Source organism: Ranitomeya imitator, chromosome 3 (genome assembly GCF_032444005.1).
Source record: "Ranitomeya imitator isolate aRanImi1 chromosome 3, aRanImi1.pri, whole genome shotgun sequence".
Lineage (NCBI taxonomy): Eukaryota > Metazoa > Chordata > Amphibia > Anura > Dendrobatidae > Ranitomeya > Ranitomeya imitator.
In genome coordinates, this window is record NC_091284.1 from 320264489 (window position 1) to 320274378 (window position 9890).

The following is a 9890-nucleotide window of genomic DNA, read 5'->3' on the forward strand; positions in this document are numbered from 1 at the left end:
AATATCATTTAAAAAAAAAAATGATTTTTTTTTTTATGGCTCTACATTACAAACTTCTGTGAAGTACTTGGGGGTTCAAAGTGCTCACCACACATCTAGATAAGTTCCTTAAGGGGTCTACTTTCCAAAATGGTGTCGCGTGTGGGGAGTTTCCAATGTTTAGGCACATCAGATGCTCTCCAAACGCGACATGGCTTCCTATCTCAATTCCAGCCAATTTTGCATTGAAAAGTCAAATGGCGCTCCTTCCGTTCTGAGCTCTGCTATGCGCCAAAACAGTGGTTTACCCCCACATGTAGGGTATCGGCGTTCTCAGGACAAATTGTACAACAACTTTTCTTGTCCAATTGCTCCTATTACCCTTGGTAAAATAAAACAAATTGAATCTGAAGTAATTTTTTTTGTTAAAAAAAAAAGTTAAATGTTTATTTTTTTAAAAAACATTCTAAAAATTCCTGTGAAGCACCTGAAGGGTTAATGAACATCTTAAATGTGGTTTTGAGCACCTTGAGGGCTACAGTTTTTAGAATGGTGTCACACTTGAGTATTTTCTTTCATATAGACCCCTCAAAGTGACTTCAAATGTGATGTGGTCCCTAAAAAAAATGGTGCTGTCAAAACGAGAAATCAAAAGGAATTGAAGAAAGGCGTTCCAGCTCCTTAAAAATTTCAAAACTTTATTTCTCCATTAAAATGCAAAACAGCAATCCTTGCCTTAGTGCGAAAATGTGAGTGCAGAGTACATGCGACGCGTTTCGATCTAAATGATCTTACTCAATGCATGATGTTTAAAAAATGCGGTGACTATTAATATACAAATGGACCAATCTCTTCACTGATACCAGTCACATGACTAATTACCACAGGTCCTATACATGTGAACTCCACCGCAGCTGCGAGAGATGAACAAACAAATAAGCCAAGGTAACACAACATACCGTACTTAAAAATTGTAGATACACAACAAATAATAAAAACAATGGTACAATAAGTAGCTAACAGTAATGATACATGATCTCATTTTTACGATTTAGACCAAATGGGTGTCTTGTTCCCAAATTAAAAATCCAGAAAGCTTCTCTGGTCAGAAGCTGTCTCTTGACATCTCCACCTCGCTGTGATAAATAGATGTGCTCTATGCCCTGGATTGTCATAGTAGATATATTCCCTTCATGGTGCACATTAAAATGCTTAGCGACAGCTGATATATTTTTACTAGCGATGTCATTTCTTCCTAAGTCCCTTAAGTGTTCAGATATCCTAGTCTTCAGCTTTCTGGTCGTGCAGCCTATATACGCTGCATTGCATTTAGTGCAGTCGATTTTATAAACCACGTTCTTAGTGTGACAATTAATAAAAAATTTTATGTGATAAGTTTGGGTTTTATCTCTGTTCTGAAACATGTTTTTTACCAGTGCATTACGGCAAGTGGTACAAGCGGCAACTCCACATTTATAAAAACCTTTACATTCAAGCCAAGTTTTGGAAACTGGCTGTGAAGAAAAGAAACTCGGCGATAAACAGTTACCAATAGTGGGCGCCCTTCTCGCCACAACGTTAAGACCATCCCTAAGGATTTCAGAGAGAAAATCATCTTCCTTTAATAAAGGTAACCTTTTCAAAATAATATTTTTTATCTCCTGAAATTGAGTGCTATACTGAAAGCACACATACGTTTTTTTCTTTCTGGCCTCTTTTTCTTTGTTTTTTTCTTCGTCATGGGTTAAAAGACTATCTCTGGGCTTGCTATCCACTATTTTTTGTGCTCTGCTGAGGGTCCAATCTGGATACCCTCTTTTTTTTAATTTAGTTTTTAATATAGAAAACTCCTCTTTGCTTGCCGTGTCTTTACTGCAATTTCTTTTGAGCCGCGTGTATTCCCCAACGGGAATCGATTTGACGGTGTGTTTGGGGTGGCTACTCTTAGCGTGTAGTACCGTGTTTCCACTGATGGGTTTGACATGCGTTTTGCTATTAATGATCTCATCATTAACACCCATTAGATCAAGATCCAGAAAAGAGATTTCATTCTGGTTCCATCTGTAGGTGAATCTAATGCCATAATCGTTCCCATTGATGTACTCCATAAAGTCCGGTACAGTAGATACATCACCACCCCAAATAATGAGGGTGTCATCGATGTATCTACCGTACCAGACCAGGAGACTGGCAAAAGGGTTGTCTGCACAATAAATGAAGTTACGTTCCCAATACGACATAGTGAGATTAGCTAATGAGGGTGAATACTTAGCCCCCATCGGAACACCTGTTCTTTGCTCATATACCGTGTTTTCAAAGGAAAAGATGTTATGCTTCAAAAGAAAAAAAGTGACATCCAGAACATAATTAGTAAATCTTGTGTATAAGTACTGAAATCCTCCAGATAGAAACGTACCGCTTCCATGGCCAATGTGTGTGGAATACACGTGTATAATGAAATTACATCACAACATAGCCATGAATGATTTTTATTCCACACTTTGGTAGAAAAAGTGCGGAGGACCTCTCTAGAATCTTTAATGTGACCGGGTAATTTGACTACAAGCGGTTGTAAGATGGAATCCACCCACTCACATAAATGCTCATTCATTGAGCCTATGCCCGATACTATGGGTCTCATTGCTGGTAAACCCACCCCTTTGTGTACTTTAGGCAAACCATATAGTATGGGCATTTTAGGATGGGGAACATATAGATAATCTGCTTGTTTTTTACTGAGGATACCTAGGCTCAAGCCTTCATTTATGATGATGTTAATTTCTTTGATGGATTTCCCCTCATTTTACCATATGTTACATTGTCCGTTAGTAGTTCCAACATTTTGTCTCTGTAATCATTTTTATTCATAACGACTATCATGCCCCCTTTATCACTTTTTTTTATAATTATCTCTTTTTTATTTTTCAATTCTGTAAGAGCTTTCTTTCTTGCGTGGATCGGTGAGCTGGCTGTGGCTATTTAGTCTTTTTACTTAAAATGAGAAATCACTGGTCCATTTTTAACCCTTATAACTCGCTAACAAAAAATGTTGGTTCCAAAATTGTGCTGATGTAAAGTAGATATGTGGGAAATGTTACTTATTAAGTATTTTGTGTAACATATCTCTGTGACGGACATACAAAAGACCTGGTCTTTACCCGTCTCTGCTCCCTATCTAACTTCACAACCTCCCCTCTCCCTCTATCTGACCAACATCTGCTCACTTTCTCATCCCTGTCCTCCTCACCTGTGACCCATGTCAAGCAACATGCGCACCCACGCAGGAACCTCGCACACCTAGACACCCACACACTCCGACTCTATCCTACCACTAGAATCCATATCCTCACTCCACGACACAGACACTGCCCCTGCTTTCTACAATGCCACTCTCGCATCAGCTATTGACACGGTCGCCCCTGTCATGCATGGCAGAGTGCTACAAATCAATAAACAACCCTAGCACAATAAAATCACTAAAAAGCTTCAGCAAGCATCCAGAATTGCAGAACCGCATTGGAAGAAAATGCATTCGCAAGATGATTTCACTGCACTCAAACAAGCAACACTCGCATTCAAATCAGCTCTCACCTCTGCTAAACAGGCCTATTTTACATCCCTCGTATCTTCTTTATCCCACAACCCCAAACAATTGTTCAACACTTTTAACTCCCTCCTCCGCCCCCCACTGCCCCCTCCGAGTTCCTTAATCGTTGCCGAGGACTTTGCCACGCACTTCAAAAATAAGATAGACCAAACAAGTCAAGTCTTTGTTGTCAAACCACCACAACCCCTTTGTATACCAGACCAATGCCCTAGCCCCATAACTTCCCCCTCCAAAATCACTGAAGGGGAGCTTGTTCATCTCTCCAAATCACACCTCACCACTTGTGCGCTTGACCCCATCCCATCTCCTCCTCAACCTCACCACTACACTAATCCCATCCCTAACCCATCTCTTCAACCTATCACTAACTTCTGCTATCTTCCCTTCTGCTTTCAAATATGTCACAATCACACCTATCCTCAAAAAGCCATCCTTTGACCCAATCGCTCTGTCCACCTATCGCCCCATATCTTTGCTCCCATTTGCTTCCAAACTACTTGAACTTTCCCCTCACTTTGCATCTAACTCTCTCTTCGACAACCTACAATCTGGCTTCCGTCCCCACCATTCCACTGAGATTGCCTGACCAAAATTACTAACGACTTACTTAGAGCCAAAGCTAACAGACAATTCTCTGTACTCCTCCTTCTAGACCTGTCCTCTGCCTTCAACACAGTTGACCACTGTCTCCTACTACAATCCTCTCTTCCTTTGGTGTCAAAGACCTTGCCCTATCCTGGATCTCCTCATAGCTTATCAACCTCACTTTTAGCGTTTCCTACTCCCATACTGCCTTTTCATCTTGCCCCCTCTCTGTTGGTTCCCTCAAGGCTCTGTCATAGGGCCCTTACTCTTCTCAATCTATACACTCGGCCTGGGACAACTCATAAGGTCCTATGGCTTCCAGTACCATCTATATGCTGATGACACTCTGATCTACCTTTCTGGCCCAGATGTCACCTCTCTGCTCACTCTCCAGAATCCCAGAGTGTCTATCAGCCATATCCTCTTCTGCTCTCACTTAAGGTACCTTCACACTGAGCGACACCGACAACGATGTCGATCGCTGCAGCGTTGCTGTTTGGTCGCTGGAGAGCTGTCACACAGACAGCTCTCCAGCGACCAACGATCCCGACGTCCCCGGGTAACCAGGGTAAACATCGGGTTACTAAGCGCAGGGCCGCGCTTAGTAACCCGATGTTTACCCTGGTTACCAGCGTAAAAGTAAAAAAAACAAACACTACATACTTACCTACCGCTGTCTGTCCCCGGCGCGCAGCTTCTCTGCACTCCTCCTGCACTGACTATGAGCACAGCGGCCGGAAAGCAGAGCGGTGACGTGACCGCTCTGCTTTCCAGCTGACCGACGCTCACAGCCAGTGCAGGAGGAGTGCAGAGAAGCACAGCGCCGGGGACAGACAGCGGTAGGTAAGTATGTAGTGTTTGTTTTTTTTACTTTTACGCTGGTAACCAGGGTAAACATCGGGTTACTAAGCGCGGCCCTGCGCTTGGTAACCCGATGTTTACCCTGGTTACCTTTCAAGACATCGCTGGATTGGTGTCACACACGCCGATCCAGCGATGTCTGCAGGGAGTCCAGCGACAAAATAAAGTTCTGGACTTTCCTCAGCGACCAACGATCTCCCAGCAGGGGCCTGATCGTTGGTCGCTGTCATACAGAACGATTTCCTTAACGATATCGTTGCTACGTCACAAAAAGCAACAATATCGTTAACAATATCGTTATGTGTGAAGGTACCTTAACTCAAGCTCAATGTGGACAAATGTGAACTAATCATCTATCCTCCATCTCGCATATCTTCCCTACCTGATCTATTTATCAAAATAAATGAAATCACACTTTCCCCTGTCCCCAAAATCCGCTGCCTCGGAATAACCCTTGACTCTGCCCTGTCCTTCAAACCGCACATCCAAACTCTTGCCACCTCCTGTCGCCTCCAGCTCAAAAATATTTCCAGAATCCGTCCTTTCCTCAACCCTCACTCTGACCTAATCATCTCTCGCCTCAACTACTGCAACATCCTCTGTGGCCTACCTTCTAACTCTCTCGCATCCCTCCAGTTTGTCCTTAACTCTGCTGCCCGACTAATCTCTCTCCTCGCTACACTCCTCCTGCTTTCCCTCTTTGCAAATTCCTTTACTAGCTCCCAATTTCCCAGCGAATCCAGTTTAAACTACTAACACTGACCTACAAAGCCATCCATAACCTTTCTCCTCCGTATATTTCCAAACTACCATCTCAATATCTTCTCTCACATAATCTCCGGTCCTCCCAAGACCACCTCTCCTCCACGCTTATTCGCTCCTCACCCAATTGCCTCCAAGACATCTCCTAAATATCCCCCATCCTCTGGAATTCTGTGCCCCAACACGTCCGGTTATCCACCACCCACCACATTTGGATCCTTCAAACGGAACCTGAAAACCCACCTCTTCAGGAAAGCTTACAACCTGTAATGACCACACGGCTTTCTCAACACCATCGGAGCTATTACAACCCCCGACCTACTGTCTCCTTCCCCATAATCCTGTAGAATGTAAGCCCGCAAGGGCAGGGTCCTCTTCCCTCTGTATCAGGCTGTCAGTTAGTTTATTTACTGTAAGTGATATTTGTATTTTGATGTAACCCCTTCTCATACACCCTGCACCATGGAATTAACCCCTTCCCGACATGCCCCGTACTAGTACAGCGCATGTCGGGTCCCCTGCTTTGATGTGGGCTCCGGCGATGAGCCCACATCAAAGTCGCAACATGTCAGCTGTTTTGTACAGCTGACATGAGCGCGCAATAGCGGCGGGTGAAATCGAGATTCACCCGCCGCTATTAACCTTTCAAATGCCGCTGTCAAACGCTGACAGCGGCATTTAACCGGCGCTTCCGGCCACGCTGCCAGAAATGAGTGCATCCCTGACCCCCGTCACGTGATCGGGGGTCGGCGATGCATCAGGATGGTAACCACAGAGGTCCTTGAGACCTCTATGGTTACTGATGTCGGCCTGCTGTGAGCGCCCCCTGTGGTCGGCGCTTATAGCAAGCCTGCATTTCAGCTACATAGCAGCGATCTGATGATCGCTGCTATGTAGCTGAGCCGATCAGGCTATGCCAGCTTCTAGCTTCCCATGGAGGCTATTGAAGCATGGCAAAAGTTTAAAAAAAAATGTTTTTAAAAATATGAAAAAAATAAATATATAAAAGTTTAAATCAACCCCCTTTCGCCCCATCCAAAATAAAACAATAAAAAAAATCAAACCTACACAGATTTGGTATCGCCGCGTTCAGAATCGCCCGATCTATCAATAATAAAAGCATTAACCTGATTGCTAAACGGCGTAGCGAGAAAAAAATTAGAAAGGCCAGAATTACGTTTTTTTGGTTGCCACGACATTGCATTAAAATGCAATAACGGGCGATCAAAAGAGCATATCTGCACAGAAGTGGTATCATTAAAAACGTCAGCTCGGCATGCAAAAAATAAACCCTCACCCGACCCCAGATCACGAAAAATGGAGACGCTACGGGTATCGGAAAATGGCGTTTTATTTTTATTTTTTTTAGCAAAGTTTTTAATTTTTTTCCACCACTTAGATAAAAAATAACATAGACATGTTAGGTGTCTATGAACTCGTAATGACCTGGAGAATCATAATGGCAGGTCAGTTTTAGCATTTAGTGAAGCTAGCAAAAAAGCCAATAAAAAAAGGAGTGTGGGATTGCACTTTTTTTTGCAATTTCACCGCACTTGGAATTTTTTTCCCGTTTTCTAGTACAAGACATGGTAAAACCAATGCTGTCGTTCAAATGTATAACTTTTCCTGCAGAAAATAAGCCCTCACATGAGCATATTGACGGAAAAATAAAAAAGTTATGGCTCTGGGAAGGAGGGGAGCGAAAAACGAAAACACAAAAACGAAAAATGGCCGCGGCGGGAATGGGTTAATGGTGCTATATAAATAAATAATAATAATAATAATAAAAGGGAATCTGTCACCTAATTTTGGCCCTATAAACTGCTGCCACTGCCATTAGGGGCTTATCTGCAGCATTCTGTAATGCTGTAGATAAGTCCCCGATGTAACCTAAGAGATAAGAAAAACAAGTTAGATTATACTCACCCAGGGGCGGTCCGATGCGGTCTGGGTCCGATGGGCGTCGCGGTCCAAGTCTAGCGCCTCCCTTCTTCATGCGATGACATCCTCTTCTTTGCTTCATGTCGCGGGTCCTGCGTAGGAGTACTTTATCTGCCCTGTTGAGGGCAGCATAATGTACTGCAGTGCGCAGGTGTTGGGCCTCTCTGACCTTTCCCGGCGCCTGCTCACTGCAGTACTTTGCTCTGCCCTCAACAGGGCAGATAAAATACGCCTGCGCAGGAGCCGCGACAGGAAGCAAAGAAGAGGATGTTATCGTATGAAGATGGGAGGTGCTGGACCCGGACGGCGACTGCTCATCGGACCAGACCACCCCCCAGGTGAGTATAATCTATCTTGTTTTTCTTATCTTTTAGGTTACATCGGGGGCTTATCTACAGCATTATAGAGTGCTGTAGATAAGCCCCTGATGGCGGTGGCTGCAGCTTATAGGGCCAAAATTAGGTGACAGATTGCCTCTAATTTCTATTTATTTGAATGGGTGAAAAATGCTCAAAGAATTGACATGCTGCAAATTAAAAAAAAATTCAAGGAAAAAAATGCAATTTTTTTACATCTGCCTTACTTTACTGGTATTGCAAATTGCATTGTTTTTCCAAACAAAACAAACGTGCAGAAAATGGCAAAAACACCACGTGAGCTCACTGTTACTGTTGCTCTTAAGTACTTGCAAAAAATGTAGCTTGAAAAGTGTAGCTTGAAAAGTGAGCGTTAAAAAATATATTGTAAGGAAACCTTGTAAAATTCACAAAAATCCAACCTGTTCAGACATTTCAATGGTCCAATTGTTCATTGCAATTTAATTCTATAGTGGCACATTGACGTTGCCTGAAGTCTTGAAGACACAAAAGAGCACAGGAAGACCAAACACTGTTGTCAAAAAAAAAAAAAAAAATCACAGTAATAAGAAAGTGCTAGTAAAAAGATGAAAAAAACAGGGTATTTAGTTGATACGTTTTTTTACTAAGCTGCTCCACCAAACAAAAAAGGTATACCCATATAGAGCAGTCCTAACTGATGTATATAATCCCTATCAGATGTATTTAAAACCTGATCATCTGTACATTACCTGTAGAAGCAGGGTTCAGAGAGGGAATGTCCATGGGGACACGCTAAATGAAACAGCTTTTGTGCAAATGACCCACAAGGAGTGGTGGATAACTCCCCAGTCTTGTAGACACAAGAGAACAATTAGGGTATGTGTCCACTTTCAGGATGGCCGGCGGTATCGTCGGAGCGGCTTAGCCGCTCTGCGGTAAGCCCCGCCCCCTTTCTGGGACGCGATGATGCCGGATGTGTTCATAGCACACATCCGGGATCATCGCTCCCCACCATAGGGCCCTGTGCTATATCTTGCGGCGACGCAGCGTCGCCGCAAGATATACGGACATGCTGCGATCTGAAAAGACGCGCAGCATGTCCGGAGTTGCAGGGCCGCCGCGTGCGTGTTACCACGCATAGTGGAGACGGGATTTCATTCAATCCCCTCCACTATGCTGTAACATCTGGACGCTGCGTGTCTGACGCTGCGGCTCTATGCAGCGTCAGACACGCAGTGTTTCCTGCACGTGGAAACATACCCTTATGGAAACAGAAACACATGGGCTACTTGCACAGTGAACAAGTCTGTAGGAACATGTTCACACACCACCAAGAAACTTGAAGACACAAAAGAGCACAGAAAGACCAAAAATACTGTTGTAAAAAAAAAATAATAATAGTAATAAGCACCAGTGTGATTTTTTTTTTACAACAGTGTTTTTGGTCTTTCTGTGCTCTTTTGTGTCTTCAAGTTTCTTGGTGGTGTGTGAACATGTTCCTACAGACTTGTTCACTGTGCAAGTAGCCCATGTGTTTCTGTTGCCTGAAGTCTGCAATATTGCCACGCTTTTTCAGTGAATTACAATAAATTATTTGTTGTCATTGGAGTTCCAGGGGTGGTTTTTTTGCAGGGTTTTTTTTTCAAGACGATAGCTATGTTATGGTTTGTTTTTTGCATTTTTGTATGCCTGTTCTGTAGCTTCCACCAACTAATTGTGTCTTAATGCAGGTGCCATCTTTGCAGGAAAAAGGGGAGTATTTGAATTTTGAGGAATTTGCCTCTTTCTCAATGCTTGTCAAATGTACACAAAAAACT

At 43.3% G+C, this 9890-nt stretch overlaps 1 protein-coding gene across 8 annotated transcripts in view; it reads left to right on the forward strand.

Annotated features, from left to right (window-relative positions):
* Positions 1-9890, forward strand: part of PIGW (phosphatidylinositol glycan anchor biosynthesis class W) — an 80728-nt gene that overhangs the window by 39405 nt on the left and 31433 nt on the right. For 3 of the 8 annotated variants that reach the window (XR_011319243.1, XM_069756630.1, XM_069756633.1), the window contains 2 exons: positions 1416-1609; positions 9804-9876. The exons of 1 other annotated variant lie outside the window; for it this stretch is intronic. The gene's annotated coding sequence lies outside the window, so the exon portion shown is untranslated. Of the gene's footprint in view, positions 1-866; positions 925-1415; positions 1610-9803; positions 9877-9890 lie in introns of all 8 variants that reach the window. 4 more of the 8 variants (XM_069756634.1, XM_069756635.1, XM_069756631.1 and 1 more) reach the window with 3 other exon arrangements.